Raw genomic sequence first — 18447 nt, 5'->3', positions numbered from 1 at the left:
AAGAGAAAAGCTGTGCAGGGCAACCACAGCATGGCAAAAAAGCAGGGCAACCACAGCAGGTACTGCGAGAGCTTTGCTGTCCCTCAATGAGTATGCGGCAGAAGCAGAGAAACAGCTGTCCAGGGGGGGTCCCTTTAAGCATGTGTCTCTGCAAGGCTCCGTCACCAGCACTTGGAAAAACGGGTTACCTAAATCCCTGCCTGAAGTGGTTCTGGGTGGCCTTTTATGTGACAGAGCGCCCAACCAGTCTGCACGCTCTCTTTTGAAAAAACGATCTGCTTTTTCAATGTGCTTTTGCTTTTTTTATTTCCAAATAAAGCTTCTTCCAAAAGACGCCTGCAGTCTGGACATAGCCTCAACATCCTTATATCACACATTGTATGGTACACTTGTGTGTCAGTGCCTGAATCTTTGCATTATTGCAGTTGAAGTACAGGACAAAGTACTTCCTAAATTGATTTTATAGGGGAAGTGGAACTCTTTGGCAGCAAATAATGGGCACCTTTTAAAGTAAAGGAGGTAGTTACCAGAGCCATGCTTAAATGAACTAAGGATTACATGGAAATCTATTATGAATTCTGATTATGTGGTCATAGGACTCAGAGCTGCAGGTGACTGACTACAGTTCTGATCATTGGAAAGCCCTGTGTTACTCCTTAGATTGTTTGTTTATATTGACCATTTTTTCAACAACATTGAGTTTTGGACACCTCAGTTTTTGGGTGTCTGACTTAATCACCTTTAAAGGACCATAGGTAGCTACTAATAGGAGTGGGAACTTAGTTTTTCCATGAAGATTAGGGCCTTTTAGGAATATCAAATCAAGTCATCCAAAATCATCATCTGTCACTAATCACATGGGCTAGGCTTTGCTAATTTACTCACCATACAGAGGAAGCAGAAGGGTGATCCTTTTTGCATCAAAACAGGCTGCATCAAACAAATGTTACATTGACAAGGGTTTTCCTACAAATATTCTAAGCAGGGAAGTAATTGCGATGGCATCTGGTTGAGAGATGTTAGTGATAGCCACACATCTTATCTATTAATGTCCCCTGCCATATGGAATAATGACACAGTAAGCAGCAATAGAGAGCTCCCACAAAAATGTTCAAGTAATAATTTGCAAAAAGTACATTTTATGTGTGGTAGCAACAGCTGCAATGGGAACAGAGGGACAGAGCGCCTGGTGAACAGCAGTTTAGGATATGGAACATATTTTGAAAGCAGGATTTTTATTACCAAATGAGCACATTCCTTGGCCCTCCTGGCCATGTCTACACTAGGAAATTATTTCAAAATGATTAAAATAAATTTAAAAATAACTCTTGATTTAACAAAATTGAAATAGTATCTCCACTACAAGGAAGCATCGGCATTAGTTAGAATTAGTCTGAAATAGTAAGTTCACATTGATTGGAGCCTGCCTCGGACTTGGAGCCCCTGGAAGCACTCCAGAGAGGGCACTAGGAGGGTGGATATTTTCTTTGGCTCCTTGGTCAGGCAAGCTGCAACCCGTGCTTTCAGGAGCTCCTCTTTACAACTGTGTCTCACGTGCCCCACCTCCGCTGCCTCCCCCCTCGCAGGACACAAAAGGGATGCATGGGCATGTGCCGTCTTGTGCTCTGGTTGCCTTGCAGCACTCACACCATGGAGCCAGAGCTGCTGCAAAGCAGTGCCAGGCTCACGGGCCTCGTGCTGCATCTCATGGTGCAGTACTTCCAGACTGCCCGCATGTTGCTCCAGCAGGACGAGGACTAGCAGAATGAACCCCAGTGTGGATCAGGTGCCCAGCTCCCCCAGGTCCTAGTGCTCTTACTGCTGTGCATGCCCCTCAGTTCCCTGGACACCGCGGAACACCGCTTCTGATGGCAGGAGACAAGCTCGGACTGGTGGGAGCACATCGTCCTACAGGTGTGGGACAACCAGCAGTGGCTGCAGAACTTCCACATGCAGAAGGCCACCTTCCTCGAGTTGCATAGGTACAAGTATCTTCTACATACAATCAGTAACAGAGCCCCTAGTGGACTTCATGGATTCACTAGCCCTTTCCAGGGTCAAAACTCTGTTTGGGGCTTTGTTTTGTTCTATTTTGTTTTAATTCATTTTATTAATTCACTGTTTCAATACTGTAAAGGTAAATATTAGCTTTTAAATTATATCCCCATATACAGTTCTAATGATATGCAAATTATACTAGGCTATGACAAAAATAGATAAATCCTCATTCTGCTGAAGACAATGGCAAAATTCCAGTTGCTTTTCAGTAAGGTTAAGAGAGGGACAGGCAATAAGCAGACTGTGGGCCAAACCTGGTCCACCAGATACTTTTGAATGGACCCTAAAATCTTTTTATTAACTTTAATATTGTCATTATTTTTGTATTATTTTCTCTGAAATCTGGACCTTGAGTATACCTTGACAAAAATAATTGACTATCCTAGGTTAGGATTTGGCTCACAATCTCTTTGTCTACATCATGGATACAATGGGAAGAAAACAGCTGTACAGTTTTTAATATACTGTAAAATAAGCTTGCAGCACACCTTCCTTTTGTGTCAATATTATGGGATGCTAAGAGGCAATTGATTTCTGGAATCTAATTTAACATAATACCACATCACAGGATTTCGGTTTACTCATTTCATTTCAGCATTGCACAGTAGGAGTAACAAATTGGATTTCTTGAACCTTATGACAATGCAGACAGTAAGCAGCAAACCACTTTGCAGTCAATGGGCAATGAAGATGGAACCCTGGGCATATTGTAAATGAGCTGTAACTGCTCTAGGGCTCTTCACATTGCTGTTTTCACTTTGAAAAGCCGCATGAGACTGAAGGGTCAGAGGAAATAAGGCAGGGAGGGAGGAATTCGATCATATTTATTACCAGTAATTGTATTGCACTAGTGCCTAGACATTCAGCCAAGGCTGGGTGCTACATTATGCATATAAACAGGGAGTAAAAGCAATCCCTGGCTTGAAGAGCTTGCAGCCGAAAGAGGCAAGATAGACTAAGGGTATGTCTACACCAGTGGTTCCCAATCTTTTCGAACATATGAACCCTTTTCAATCTATTAAAATTTCACAGACAGCCCTCCCCCCCCCCCCCCCCCCGGGGGGAGGAAAACAATAAAAGGAAAAGTAAGGAAAGAAAAAGAAAAGTTTACTTTTAAAATGTCCATGGACCCTCTTCAGTACTGTCACAGACCACTAGGAGTCCGCAGACCACAGGTTGGGAACCACTGGTCTACACTACACAGCTTATAGTGACAGGGCTATGTCAACACATCCATGTAGCTAAAAGTCAGGCAGCATAAACATTGTTTTTCAGCACTTCTGCTGACAAAAAGCTTCCACCCCCTATTGGGTGTGTCTACGCTACCAAGTTTTGACTCCAAAAGCTGTCTTTTGGTGACAAAACCGTGAGAGCCCACACACTGCAATGGGACTCGTGTCATGAAAAATGTCCGGTTTGGGCAACAAAAACCTTTCAACCCTATGAGAGACGTTTTTCTTGCCCCCTCCTTTTATTATCAACAAAGAGCCAGTGAGCAGCACTCTGCTATTTGTTTTGCTGACTGAACTGGCTTCCGCCAATGTCCCACAATGCCAGCTCTGATGGCTCTGCTTGGTGGTTTCCTTTCTGCTTCCCTACAGACATGCGCCCCTCCCCTTTCAAAGCTCCAGGAACTATCGGACAGCTGAGTGAGCTGCTCCGTTTGGGGGAAAAACAAAGCAAATCATTGGAGTGCTCCTGTTCAGCTCTACTAAGACAGGCTGCTGTGCTGCTTTGACATGCCTCAGCATGAAGAGTTCACAGAGCTACACATGATGCCGCTCACAGCAGCTGAGGAGGCTGTGGGAGAACTTAGAGGTAATTCCAAGATGCACAGGGATCAGCTCTGCCTTCCCACAATGCTGCATTGTGGGATACATACCCACAGTGCACAGCTCACACTGTCAGTGTTGGTGGACAAGATCTATTGACAGAGGGCGCCTCAGTCGACTTTTCTTTTGGTGACCTTCATGTGCCAACAAAATCTGGTAGTGCAGACATACTATCTGAGCGGTGTTTGCTTTGTCCACAGGCAAGCACTCCTTCTGACAGAGACCTGTTTGATTAGTACTTGCTGATGGCAAAGCTTTTATCATTGGAGGTGAAGTTAAGCCCTAAAGGTGAGGCAGAAAGATGCCACACAGAGTGAATAGAGTGGTGATGACTTGCACACATGGTTAGATTTAAAAATAAAAATTGGGGTGGGTTTAAAGCTGTGATATATATTTACACTGCTTTATAGCAGATTGAGTGAGAAAGGAAGGTAGGAAGGTAGAGTTGCCAGGTATCTGGTATTGACCCGGACAGTCCAGTATTTTCACCTCCTGTCTGGTAAAAAAAATCAGAAAATACCGGACACCTAAAATGTCCAGTATTTTGTTATTTTTTCCCAGCCAGGAGGCGAAAAAATGTGTGCTTACCTGTTTCCGCAGGAGAGCTGTCTGGCCTGGACCAGGAAGACAAGATGGCAGATGGGAATACTCTCCCCCTTTTTTCTCAACAGAATTTTTTCTTGGGTGTTTTTTGGGGGGGGGGGCGGTGTTCGGTATTTTTGGTTAAACCATCTGACAACCCTATAGGAAGGGATTACTTAGATGAAATAGGAAGGAAAACTGAGGGGAATGTACAGAAAAAATAAGAAAAGATGAAGACAGACAACATGAGGTTGAAGGGGAGAGGCTGAGCAGTGATGCAGGAATAGATTAAACCAAGCAGCCAGTCAACAAAGGAGAGAAAATGTCCAGCATACAGTTATAGATGTGTAGAGAACATGCAATGTATTAATTTCTCACAGCTCCCACAGTGTGTTAGGCACTTTACAATCATAGATGGCACCATGATTTCTGCCCCGAGGAACTCTGTTAAATGACAGGTCTCTAAACAAAGTGGGTGAGTCTCAGAAGATTAGCCATGTTAGTCTGCATCTGCAAAAACAATGAGACCCGTGGAACCTTAGAAATTCAGATTTATTAGGACATAAACTTGCATGGGTAAACCCCATTTCATCAGATTAATTGGAGTGGAGTTTACAGAAGCAGGGGTGTATATATAAGGACAATAAAAGAAGGAGGATACTTGTGTAACTGAGATTAGTCGAGTCAGGGTGGAAGTAGCTCATTCACAGCAGTTGATGTGGAAATGTGGCTGTCAAGAGAGGGGAAATTGCCTTGGTAATGCATTTACCAGTTAAGATCCCCTTCACCCACCTTGTCTCTCTAGTATCCTGGGATGGACTTGGCTACAACAATACTGCATATGGATCTCTAAACAATTGGTGAAGGGGGAATAAAAGGAACAAATATTTAGGTGTACTAACAAATATAAGTAAAACAGAACATGAACAGTTTTAGCAAGTTTCTCTCAAGTATGACATCCTTTATCAAGTTCCTGTTTTTTACTATATTTAACCATGAGTAATTAAAATATTAAAATGCAAGGATTTCAGGATGATAAAGCAGCTCATCATGCTAATTCTGTGTTGAACCTGTTGTCATGCACCACATCCTATTGAGAGAGGCTTGTGAATATGAATATGCTTAACATTAAATGCTTTTTACAAAATTGATGTGACCTATCAATTTAACTGTTAAAATCTGCTGGATCTGGATATCCTATTTTAGTGCATGTATCATTCTTGCCTGTAAAGTTAGAAATATGAAATGTGAATCTGTTTATAGTTATAAATATGCTAATGAGCAGGGCTTGACAAACTGCAGTGAAATCCACTCATCAGCCCCGCACTGCACGTGCGCTAGACTGATTTGTCAAGCCCTGCTAATGAGGGCCATTACTGGTACCCTGGAAACTTAATGACTCAGTGATCAAATCGATGACCTGTGAATAGTTTTGTAAGCCTGTAAGCCCAATGGTGGTTGGTCCTAGAAAGCCATGTGACCATACCACCTGGTACTGGTGTCCATTTTGAACCTGGTATTTTCCCATGGGAATGGGGAATGCCAAACAAAGGCGTCCCCACCCTGGGAAAAGTATATTTAAGCAATTGGAAGCAATCAGTCTTTTGTCTTCAGCTACTTTTGAAACTGTGTGGCACACCCTAAGGGAATACAAAAGAACTTTGAAGAAGCTGTAGAACGAAGTCAGAGTAAAAGATCAACTCTGATTTGAAGCTTTTACCTGAAATAAGAACAGTTGTTTAGGGTAAAAATTTACATGCAACAAGTTTCTTAGTGGATTAGAACTAACTACGCATTTTCTGTTCATTTTAATTTATTAACTTACTTTGATCTGACTATTTTCACTTGCAACAACTTAAATCCTACCTTTTGCACTTAATAAAAACACTTTTGTTTATTATCAGGCCCAGTGTAAATAATTCTTACCATGGGAAGGAGGGGAGCAACCACTGTGCATATCTCTCTTTCACTGATAAAGAGAACTGATTTGATCTCATGAGCTTTCTCTGTGTGGGTATGTCTACACTACAAACTGAATTAGAAATAACAACAGTTATTTCGAATTAACTTTAATAGTGTCTACACAGGCAAACAGCTATTTTGAAATAAATTCAAAATAGTGGAGCACTTATTTCGAATTTGGTAAACCTCATTCTATGAGGAGTAACACCAAATTCGAAATAGCTATTTTGAATTAAGTGCTGTGTAGACACTTAATTCGAAATAGGGGGCCTCCAGCCCTTTCCAGGGAGCCCTGATGGCCACTCTGGGCACAACCAGGAAAACTTACTCTCCTCTCCCCCAGCCCTGGAGCCATTAAAGGGGTAGACCCTGGCCACAGTGCCTGTGCCAGCTCCAAGCCTGCCAGCCCAGAGCCAGCAGTGGCCGCCGGGGCCCCTGACCCAGTGGCCCCAAAACATGAGACAGCAAGCCACTTAACCTACTGCTGTCCCCCCACCCCTGGGTTGCCACATTTATCTCAGACATTGGCCCCCGGGAGGTGGTTTTCATTTCTCCCACTCCCAGTACGTCTGGGGCTGTTTTCCCTCTGCCACTGCCCCTACCATCATCACAACAGGGACTTCATGGTCCCTGCTTGCCTATGTTGATCAGCCAGGAGGCCCATAGGAGGGTCTGGCCTGTGGACATTCAGGGGCCTGATGTCATGTTGCCCAATGCACTGAAGGGTGAAATGTGCAGTTTCTAGGAGGACATTCATGGCTCCAAGATCAAGGTGGCTCTTGCCCTTCAGTGCTGGGGAGACTCCCCTCTTATTCTCTGGATTGTAAGGGCCATTTTGGGGGAGGGATAAGGGACCAGGCAGTGGGAGACTGTGGCCTACAAAAGGATCCACTGCTTCCGTGACGTCCTGCTCACATTCAGGTTCAGTCATGGTTTGCTGTGGGGCCCAATGGGAGCTGCAAGTGCTCCCGCAAACAAGGATCTTCCCCAGCCCTCCCAATGCTGCCATTCATCTTTTGCACTCTAAATAACTAGGGCTGTAGGATGGGTCTCCACCAGTGTTGGGTGCTCTCCTTCCTTCAGGAGAGGGGTATGTCAACATATTCCTGCAGAAGACCCATACCGCCCCAGCCACCGAGGCCAGCTGGTGGCTGAAGTGGGTGGACAGTCTTTTTTAGCCACTTGTTGTCTTGTCAAGCGGGTGTGGTGACCCTTTTCTTCCCGAACCTATAGCCTATAGGTCATGCAAAGGCTTTCAAGTAGGAATAAGAGATCCTCCGGAATAGGGCTTTATTCCGGAGGATCGCACCAGTCTGGACGCTCTTTTCCGGCTTTTCCCCAAGCCGGAAAAAAAGCGGCAGCCATGTTTATTTAAATCCCGCTGGAGATATTTAAATCCCACGCGCATTTCCCTATTCCAAAGTTGTAAATTAGCATGCCTCTTCCAAAGAAGGGGCCAGTGTAGACACAGCCTTGGTGTTTCAGGTTCTGTGGATCCTTCCTATTGGCAGGGGGAAGTCGTTTAGATGTGGTCGGGCTTTCGCTAACCTCCCAGACTCCAACAGGACTACTTTTTTATAGCCTTCTGCTCTGACCCTGTCACAATACATAGTAAGCAATAGTGCCTGCTTCAAACAATTTATAGTACAAATAGGCCAGACAGATAAATGGTGGGAGAAAGGAAGTACCATTTCCATGTGGGGGAAATGAGTCAAAAGTGAAGTAAGTTGCCAGAGGTCACCAGGAAGTCAGTGGCAGGGCTGGGAATTGAACAGTGTTTATCTGAGTCTCAGTCCAGTGCCTTCACTGCTAGGACATCATTCTACTGTGCTATATGCAAATAAACTAGAAAGATAAGTAAAAAAGCTGTTACTGTAATCCTAGAGTGAGGTCTGCCTGTTTGACACCAGTGTCACATAGGGTCCTTAAAGCAGAATCAGAGATGTGCAAGTGGTAGGAGGATGGAAGCCATGGTCTAGCTTCTCCTTGTCTCCTTGTAGGGAGCCAGATATGTTCATAGAGGAAACAGTTTAGGCATTTTCCTATGTGCAGAGACTTAGCAGTCCTGGCCCCCAGCCCTTAGGGAGAGGATGAGCAGAAATTAGGGACTCTTGTTCCCCACCCACTGGTCCAGAGACAATCTGGCTCAGTGCTCTATGGCTGCTGCTATTCTGACTAAAAGGGTAATCAGAAATAATAATGGGTTTCTAGCTGCACCTAATGGTTTTAGGTCTCTGCCTTAAAGTACTGGTTGGGCTTGAAAATCAGAGGATTTTTTTCTATTCTCAGGTGAAATGGCACAAGAAGCTTCCCAGCAAACAGCAATCAGTGTGCTCGGGATGCAAATAAAGAGACAGGCAGCATCTGAAAAACTCCCTCTTCCTAACAGGGGAGGCTGCTGCCAGGCTTTCATCTGCCAAAGCAGGAAAGGTTATTAGCTTCAGCTGAAGCAGATCAGGTGTTGATTGGCATTTGAACAGCCCATCCAGACAGCAATTTGCATGAGAAATGTGCTTTGAAGAAGAGTCTTTGATGTATTTGTAACTTGTGAATTCACATTATTTTCCAGTCACTCTTACCACTTTCATTCACTGTGAATCCCTTCAGCATTTAAAAAACCGAAATGGGACTTTTCTGCTTCATTCTTCCATTTTATTCATTCACTCTGAATGAACCTTTTCTGTTCTCCTTAGTAATAGAAGAAAGGCCAATAAAATTGCATTGATAAAAGTGAGCCAAAGGACAGCAACCTTTGACAGCCATAGCATGGGGTAAGAGCTCAGATAAGATGTCTATAAATCCGTGGTCACCAACCAGTAGATCGCGATCTACCGGTAGATCTCTGAGGCTTTAAGAGTAGCTCTTGAGCCCTCTCTGAACTGCGCTCCTGTGCTGTACATTTATATTAGATTTCCTCATTTGAGAAGCAGCTACTCACCGAGCAACAGCACAGGTGAGTAGCTGCGAGGAATGGTGGGAATTTTTTTTTTAAGTACAAGTATAAGGATTGGGGATAGCAAGTGATGGAAAAGAGCAGAATAGAGAAGGTGGGGCCTCAAGGAAGGGGCGGAATGGTAGATGTTGGCTTGGTTTGTCATTTAAAAAGTGATCTTGGGTGTAAAAAGGTTAGAGACCACTGCTATAAATCAAAGGAAAGAAAGAAAGCAAACACAATAACAGCCTAAAAAATGAGGAAAAGAGAAGTTTACTGTTTTCACAGTCAGTAGTGTAGATAGGCATGTAATATACTCTCCTGAGAAACAAACCCTAGAAAAACTTCACGTGTCATTGGGAATAATGCAGCAAACCTCCAATCCAGATATGGCCTAATATTCAGTTTGCAAAGAAACTGCATCATGTAGCATGGGGTACAGATCACAGCTGGAGGATTCTCTGCATCTTGGGGTCTTCAAACTATTTGAAGGCTTCAATATCTGAGATATAGATGAGACGATTATTCTAAGAGGGGTGGGTGAGATTCTGTGGCCTGCACTGTGCAGGGGGTCAGACTAGATGATCATAATGGTCCCTTCTGACCTTAAAGTCTATGAGTCTATGTAACACTTCTACATAAGGGCTGTGTCTAGACTGTATCCCTTTTTCGTAAAAGGGATGCAAATTAGACATATCGCAATTGCAAATGAAGCGGGGATTTAAATCTCCCCTGCTTCATTAGCATAAAAATGGCTGCCGCTTTTTTCCGGCTCGGAGCTTTGCTGGATAAAAGCGCCAGTCTAGATGCTGATCCTTCGGAAAATAAAGCCTTTTCCGAAAGATCCCTTATCCCTTATTTTAATATTGTCAGTGTTCTTGCGGAAATACTATGCTGCTCCCGTTCGGGCAAAAGTCCTTTTGCGCAAAACTTTTGCACAAAAGGGCCAGTGTAGACAGCCCAGATTTGTTTTCTGCAAAAAAGCCCCGATCGTGAAAATGGCGATCGGGACTTTTTTGCGGAAAAGAGTGTCTAGATTGGCACGGACGCTTTTCCGCAAAAAGTGCTTTTGCGGAAAAGTGTCCGTGCCAATCTAGACGCTCTGTTCCGAAAATGCTTTTAACGGAAAACTTTTTCGTTAAAGGCATTTCCGGAAAATCATGCCAGTCTAGACATAGCCACAGAGTCCAAGCGCTATTGGTGAAAAGTAATGCTATGTAACAAATAAAGCTGCTAGACAATTCTTCAGCATACTTTTGAAGCACTCAGTAAGAATACTTCAATAATCATTATGTCAAAATCATTTCGGAAAATATGCTGTGCTTTGCCTGTGGCAAAACATCAGCGGCAATCAATATTTAAGACCTGAACTCAGGGGAAGAGAGAAGCCTGATCTGTACTAACTCTTCAGTTGTTGGAGTTCAGATTTGTCCATTAAAAGCTCTTAAATTGACCTTGCTCAAAGCAGGGGGTTGGACTGGAGGACCTCCTGCACCTCTTTCAATCCTACTCTTCCATTGTTCTAATTAGAATGATAAAGAAGAAAGGGATGTTAAGGCATATATATAATGTAGTCCCCTTACTAAAGGTGCCTCTGCTTATTTTCTGGGAAGACCCTGTGTGCTGCAATCCAGCCTTGCAGACTACAATTCCCATGAGCCCTTGGGAAAAACAGGAAGGAAGTGACTCTAGTGAGGGAGCTCAGGCTCTTTCCATGTGCATGAGAAGAGAGGCCTAGCAGTCTGGGACTCTACCCTTGGATTTTGGAAGAGAAGGGGAGCCAGGCTGCTTTGGAGGAGTTTGATCCAGTCCAGGGGCTGTTAGGTTGCAGCTACAGACTGGGACTAGAGGCCTTTGGAACTGGGATGTAGCAGGCTGCTTCTGATAGGCATGGCATGAGGCTGTAAGTAATTGGGCCTTTTTGGGAAAAGTGCTGCCTGGGACAGAGCTGCTGCCTAGCATGGATCCTCATACACACTTTCTGCAGAGAATCTCCACTACAGCTGCAGTTCTTCAAGTGCACCCACGCAAGCAAGAGTCTGGGACTCTAAGTCCAGGGTGTGCATGCTCTGGGGTGGGATCAATATTGGCAGTGCAAATGCTAGATATATAAGTTCCAATTATTGTTGTGCACTTTGTTAATGCTATTCGTTGTTAATATGGTAAACCCTGTTTATTTAAGTTAAGTAGAGATTGTTCATTCTAATGTAATCTGTTAGATGTATATGATTTGTAGTTGTTCTAGAATTAGATCCAGATTATAGCTGGAATGAGTTTATTCATGGAGGCTCTCAAGGCACGCCAATAGGTGTGTACAAGGCCAGCCAGGTGGAGGCACCGCCATTATACATTGTTTATAAGCAAAGGACTGCAGCAAGGGGGTGGATAGGTTTTTCCCAACCAAACACCATCCGCACTGGGGTGCTCAGGATCTCCTTTTGGGTTAAAATCATCAGGTGCCCAGGCACACCTGTGAGTGTGACCTGCTCCCGAGTAACCCGGGGAGGAAAATGGGGGTTATAATAATATAAATATAAAATCAAGTATCTGTATTTGGAATAGAAAACTGGTAAAATTAAATACTCAGGACTCTGTTAATTCCAGGGATTGAACAGCTCTCACAAGTTTGCAACAATAAATACATGAAGCATTCTGTCAGGTAGGGCAGTCCTCTTAGCCCGATGTTACAGAAAGGGAGCTAAAACAATAAGGTCATACAGGCAGTGTGTGGCGAGCATGACATTGAACCTAGTTCTCCCAAATCTCAAGATAACACCCCAACCATCCTTTTTTTGTCTATGGAAGATCTAATGTTATACTTACCAAAGCAAGAAATAGCTGGAGGCAACTCCCCACCATTTTCCACCAACACTTATTCTCACCAAGCCTTTAGAACAGGGGTGGGAAAAAGGGCCTCCACATCTGGATTTGGCCCGGCAAGCAGGTTGATCTGATCCACAGATGCCCTTGCCACTTTCCCACACCAAGGCCAATCAGAGTTGGCTCTAAGCACTAGCAGGGTGGGGTCAGGGCGGGAGAAGACTTCACGCGCTCCCTTTCCCTACCCCTCAGGTCCTGATTGGCCTGGGGGCAGGGAGAGTATGTGAAGTCTCCTCTTATCACCCGGGGTGTGGGCATTAAGAGGGAACTGCCAGCTGTTCAGAACAACTGGCGGTTCTCTCTGGGGAGAGGCAGGTGCAAAGACTTCACGTGTTCTCCCCACCCCAGGCCAATCAGGGTCTGTGGTTGGGGAAGCATGGAAGTGTCCTGGCCCCACCCCTTCCCCCGAATCCCCACCCCTTCCAGGGTGGCTCAGGGCCACTTCAGAAAGTTTTGATGTGTCCCCCTCATCTAAAATGATTGCCCACCCCTGCTTTAGAACATCTGTTAGAAACAGTTTTGTCCTTACTTCGAGACCAACACTAGTCCTCAGTACTAGTCTATGAGCCTGATCTTGAGCAAGGAAGGACTGAAATTTGGCTCCGAGTGTCAAACATTCATACTGTCAAACATGCATACATGCTTTAGACATAGGCATGCAAATATTCTGATATTGTGCGCTCATCTAGAAATGCACTTGCACAAACCATGACGTACACATACAAACACACAAGCATTTTTATACCTACATTGGCCATGCACACTTTTGCATGGACCAATTTGAAAGCTCGACTCTGTACTTTCTGCTGAAGAGCTGAAATAGTCAAGAGGAACATATTACATTTTTTAGTGGCTTTGTTCTCAAAGCTCAACCATGGATCAGGAAATAATGCTCCAAATTCGTGATGTGGAATAAGGTATGCTCTGAGACAGATTTATGGAAAATGCCTTGGACACTTAATTCACTGGATGTGGAAAGTCATAATTACACAAGTTATGCGAGAAAACTTGACTCTTAAAAGGTTTGGAAGATCACTTTATTGTGGTTTTCACTTTTGCCTAGATAAATGGGAAATGTTCCCTGTAGCAAAAGGTCACCTAAGTGAAAACTACACTAAGGAGGAGAGCTGTGTAATAATGCAATCGTTAATAATGTAGTCTTATGAAGTTCTACACAAACATTATTATCTTTTTCTCATTAAGTCTGTGTTATGACTTTAATAAATGCTTTAATTAAATATGTTATTAATGAGAGTGTGGTTAAAATTATAAGGAGATTCTCAGACAAGATTAGAGCTAGTCTGAGAAACTTTTCCCTCCTGCATAAAAATGAGAATGGAACTTTCTGTGACATTTTTGAATCTTTGGGTGATGAGGTTGACTGGAGGAATTGGCCTTCATTATGTTCAATTTTTCAAATCCGGATTCTGCAGTTATGTTCTTATTAGATCTCGGTAGCGTGAGCCTGAAATGTTCTTGGAAGGGACACCTCCAAAGGAAGCCTGTGGTGCTGAAGGAAATGAGTTGGTGGCAACCTTCAGATCATCACTGCCCTAGCATGGTTCTAAGAGTGCTGTGCTCTTGAAGGTGCCATCTTCCAGATGAGATTTAAAATCCAGATCTTGAGCACTCATTTTTCATAGGGTACGTCTACACTAGTCCCCTAGATCGATCGGCTAATGAGGGCGACCAAAATTGCAAATCAAGCCCGTGATTTAAATATCCCAAGCTTGATTTGCATGTTCCCAGCTGGTTGCCATTTTTAGAAATTGACTAGCCCGAAGTAACTGCTCGCGTCTGGGGCAGAGCAACTGTGCCTCGGGCTTCCTGTAGTCAGCGCTGGTCAGTTTCAGCAACGGCTGACTTCGGGACGTCTGGGGCAGAGCAGCTGGGGTGCTGCTGGGTTGCTCCAGTAGCACCGCTCCTCGGCGCTACTGGACCAACCCAGCAGCACCCCAGCTGCTCTGCCCCAGCAGTCCTGATTCAGCCACTGCTGAAACTGACCAGCAGCGGCTGAATCAGGACGCCTGGGGCAGAGCAGTTGGGGTGCTGCTGGGTTGGTCCAGTAGTGCCCAGAGCGGCGCTGTGGGACCAACCAGCAGCGCCCCAGCTGCTCTGCCCCAGGGTCCACAACAAAAGCCTGGTCTGCTGGGGGGGGGCACACTAGCTGCGCCCCCCCCCCCAGCAGACCAGAGACACAGGGAGCAAAGCGGCAGCGGGGGGGGGGGGGGTTCCTCGCCTCTGAGGCTTTGCTCTGGTGCCGGACCGCTTTGCTCCCGGTGCCCCTGGTGTGCTGGAGACGGTCCCCAGCAGACCAGGGGCACCGCGAGCAAACCCGCAGCAGCGGCGGGCTCCCGCGCTTCTGAGGCTTTGCCAGAGCAAAGCCTCAGAAGCGCGGGACCCCGCCGCTGCTGCGGGTTCGCTCGCGGTGTCCCTGGTCTGCTGGGGACCGTCTCCAGCACACCAGGGACACCGCAAGCGAACCCGCAGCAGCGGCGGTGTCCCCCGCTTCTGAGGCTTTGCTCTGGCAAAGCCTCAGAAGCGCGGGAACCCGCCGCTGCTGCGGGTTTGCTCCGATGCCCCTGGTCTGCTGGAGACGGTCCCCAGCAGACCAGGGGCACTGGGAGCAGCTTTTCTCGCCCCGGAGCTCGAGGTGGCTGACCGCTGCCTGTGAGCTCCGGGGCAAGAAAGCCCCCTTCGTAAGTGCGGATCCGACATAAGTCGGGGACTGCCTGTATTGCCTTTTTGAATATCTGATTTGTGTCCATTAATTCTTTCCCATAGAGACTGTCCAGTGTGGCCAATATTAAAGCTGTCCCTTCAGCAATCCAGATGTGAAAGGCTATTTAATTAACTTACTGCATCATCTAGCGCGCTCTGGTGAGCTCTCAATAGACAAGGGCTGCACTTGCAACATCCCTTTTGCATTATTTCTGCATTAAAAAGAAATCTCCTTTTTAATGCAGAAATAAGGAGTGAATTGTTAAGACTCCAATTAAGCAATTGCTTGTTTCAGAAGCATTTTGGACTATTCTTTCTAAAGTAAGATAGATCATCAAACAATGCCTCACATCTGCACATTTAGCATTTCAATGGCATTTTTTTAATGAGAAAATAAAATGAGTTCATGGAAATTAACTCCCTGTAGTTCTGGAAATGTTATAGAATTCAGTGAACTAGTCTTAGAACTCAGGGGAGATGATAAATTTCAGACGGAATTAAGATAAAGTGGCAGTTTTTTAGAAGAACCACCATTTTTTAATCCCCATAATAAACAGGTGCTCAAAAGGTTTCCAGAAATCTGTTCAGCAAGAAAATAGAAGTTAATAACTCTCAACAGAATTACTGCCCAGAACAGTTATCAAGACCAAAAACTGTGCTAAAAATATTACAGGATTCAAGGGAAGATGGAAACAAGCTAGTTGCTCAGTTGGCTGATAAAAAAAATGAAATCTCCTGGAAGAGATTATCCAAAATGTGACTTCTGAAGACATATGCAGCAGATGTTTCACTTCTGGGCTGAGATTCAGTTTATCCCAAAGAAGGCTCATGTGCCCTTTACAACTCTAGACTGAGGCAATGTCAGTTTATTCACTGCAAGCACCTTTTGATGCTTATAATTCATTTTTATTATTATGGTTTATAATTCATCCATTAAGTACTCTGTTTGAACACAAGGGTTGAGTCTGGAGACAACTCTTCTTTGAAAACACTTAATCAACCCAATATTGTTATGTAGGAGCATATGCTTAAAATGGTTAAAATAAGAGTTGATGCAGCATTATTTAATTGAAATCATTCTGTTTATGAACATATAGAAAGGAGAAGGAGCCTGCTCCTACTATTCAGAGTGTATTTGAATGCCCAGGTTGACCCTCTCTAATCTGGCACTCTCTGGCCTGGCAACAATCGTGGTCTGGAATGATTTTAGTAAGCCTGATGTCCATTTATCCTGTGTGTGGCCAAATTTCCTGCAGTCTCATAAAGTTTGTTTACAGCCACCAGTCCTGGTTCTCTGTGTTCTGTGCTGTTATTTAGCTCTAATTTACCCCTAAATGTCTTCTAACAGTCCAGTAAGCAGTGGAAGAGTTGATAATGCTGCTAGACAACATTGACCTGTGGTTCTGCAAATTCTCTGGTTCAGCACCAGTCAGGTCCCCAGGGTGCAAGACTAGGGTGCCTGCTGTATGTATCTTTAAACCAAAATATAGAGCAAGTGTATATGGTGGAAAAATTCAATGTTGAAAACTGAAGCTACTCAGCAATGGAAGAGAACTGGTATCTCTTTGGTCTGTAGTGAGAGGGAAATGAGCCATATATTTGTGTCTTGGTCCCAGTTCATTACAGTGTTTAAGCCCGTGCATCTGTAGACAGCAAAGCACTTGAGCACATACCAAAATGTCATTGAAGTCACTGGAATTTATACACTTGTCTAAAGTTGAACATGTGCTTTAGTACTTGCCTGAATAGGGCTGGACTGCCAAATTGGGGTACCTGGGAGTATTGTGTGAACACCTGAGTGGCAGTCAGTTTTCTGTAAGGGCCGGCCCTGGTACAGCAGGGAGGGGCAGGCTAAGTAGATTCAAAACCAGATGGCGAAGAGCCAACAAGACCAAGCTGAGAACTTGAATGAAAAGAAAAGCTCACAGCCCTCTTTTTCCATTTGCCTTGGATCATTGGTAAAATTCATCTGGACAGATTAAAGGCCATATTTGCAAACAGCTTCCCTTTTGAAAGTGCAATTTTCCCCTTAACATTTTGCTTCCACAATCAAATCAAAGAATTGAAATATTTTTTGCCTCTATAAGCACACATCAGGAAATTAGTAGCGTAAATTTGTACTCTTAATTTCTGTGCTTAGCTGTTAGGGAAATGAAGGAGCAGATTGCATTGATTCTTTTCAAAGTTTTCCCTTAAATAACACCAGTACATAACGTTACACGTAGATATGTGCCTAGCTCTAACACATCCAGAAGTGAACTCTAGTCTAAAGACAGCAAGATGCCAAAGCTACAGTAATTTAAATTCCTACTGGTAGCCAAGGGAGCTGAATTCATCCTTAGGATGAAGGCAGCCTGTCCTGTCCATCCTTGCCACAATCCCCACTGTGTGTACATTAATCCACAGAATAACTGAGGAGTGTGCTCCAGCCTCCAGTGGAACTTTTGGGTAACCCTTTTTAACATGTAATAGAGAGGTAGCCGTGTTAGTCTGGTCTTGCTGAAACAAAAGACAGGACTATGCAGCACTTTAAAGAGTAACAGGATGGTATATTAGGTGATGAATAAACCTAAGTGGGCCAGACCCACTTCTTCAGATCAAATTGTGGAAGAAAATTGGCATGACTGTATATACCAAAGGGATACAATAAAAAAAGTGAACACATATAAAATTGACAAATCAGATTTTAGAATGGGGGGACGGGGACCGTGGGGGGGGGGGAGGTTAGTGTCTATCATTAGTTTAATGATATTAGGGGAGATAATTGGAGAAGCTATCTTTGTAATGGGTAAGGTAGTTAGCATCTTTGTTAAGGTCCATTCATAAAGTGTCAAATTTAAGCATGAATGATAGTTCTGAGGTTTCCCTTTGTAGTCTGGTGTTAAATTCTCTTTGAAGTAATATACATGTAGTGAGCTCCTTGAGACAATGCCCAGTCTGGTTGAAATGACAGGAAACTGTTTTTTCTTTGTGAAACTGTCTGATATCTGATTTGTGGGCATTCATTCTTTGGTGAAGTGTTTGAGAAGTTGGTCCAATATACATAACAGACAGACACTGTTGGCACATGGTTATGGCTGGCTGTGGCACATGGTTATGGCTGGCTATGTCTCAAGGCTGATCTGTTCTCTTACTAAATTGCCCTATTTTGTTGTTGATGGAAATACAGTCCTGATGAGATTTGAACTAGGTACCTTTGAAATATAAACCTAGACTATCTAGCTACTTCAGAGAATGTGCAGGTGTCCTGCTGACCACCAACGGGCTTTATAGTTCTATGAGTGCAACAGAAGGAGAGTTACAACTATGAAGTAGTTACATATGAAGTTTATAAAGGATGTGCAAATATTTTATGGTAAATGAGTAGTGTTGCTTCTGAAACACAAATGCAAGAAGAATGTTTCTGCATCTTGGCTATCAATACCAATATAAATATGGCAGCAATTAAAATGAATTTATTTCAGTGCACAGAGTTACTGA

General features: G+C 44.1%; 1 protein-coding gene across 1 annotated transcript in view; it reads left to right on the top strand.

The window, feature by feature from the left end:
- Positions 1-18447, top strand: part of NECAB2 (N-terminal EF-hand calcium binding protein 2) — a 378362-nt gene that overhangs the window by 151158 nt on the left and 208757 nt on the right. The window lies entirely within an intron of this gene.

This window comes from Pelodiscus sinensis, chromosome 12, assembly GCF_049634645.1.
Source record: "Pelodiscus sinensis isolate JC-2024 chromosome 12, ASM4963464v1, whole genome shotgun sequence".
Taxonomy (NCBI): Eukaryota; Metazoa; Chordata; order Testudines; family Trionychidae; genus Pelodiscus; species Pelodiscus sinensis.
This window is presented reverse-complemented; position numbering and strand designations above follow the sequence as displayed.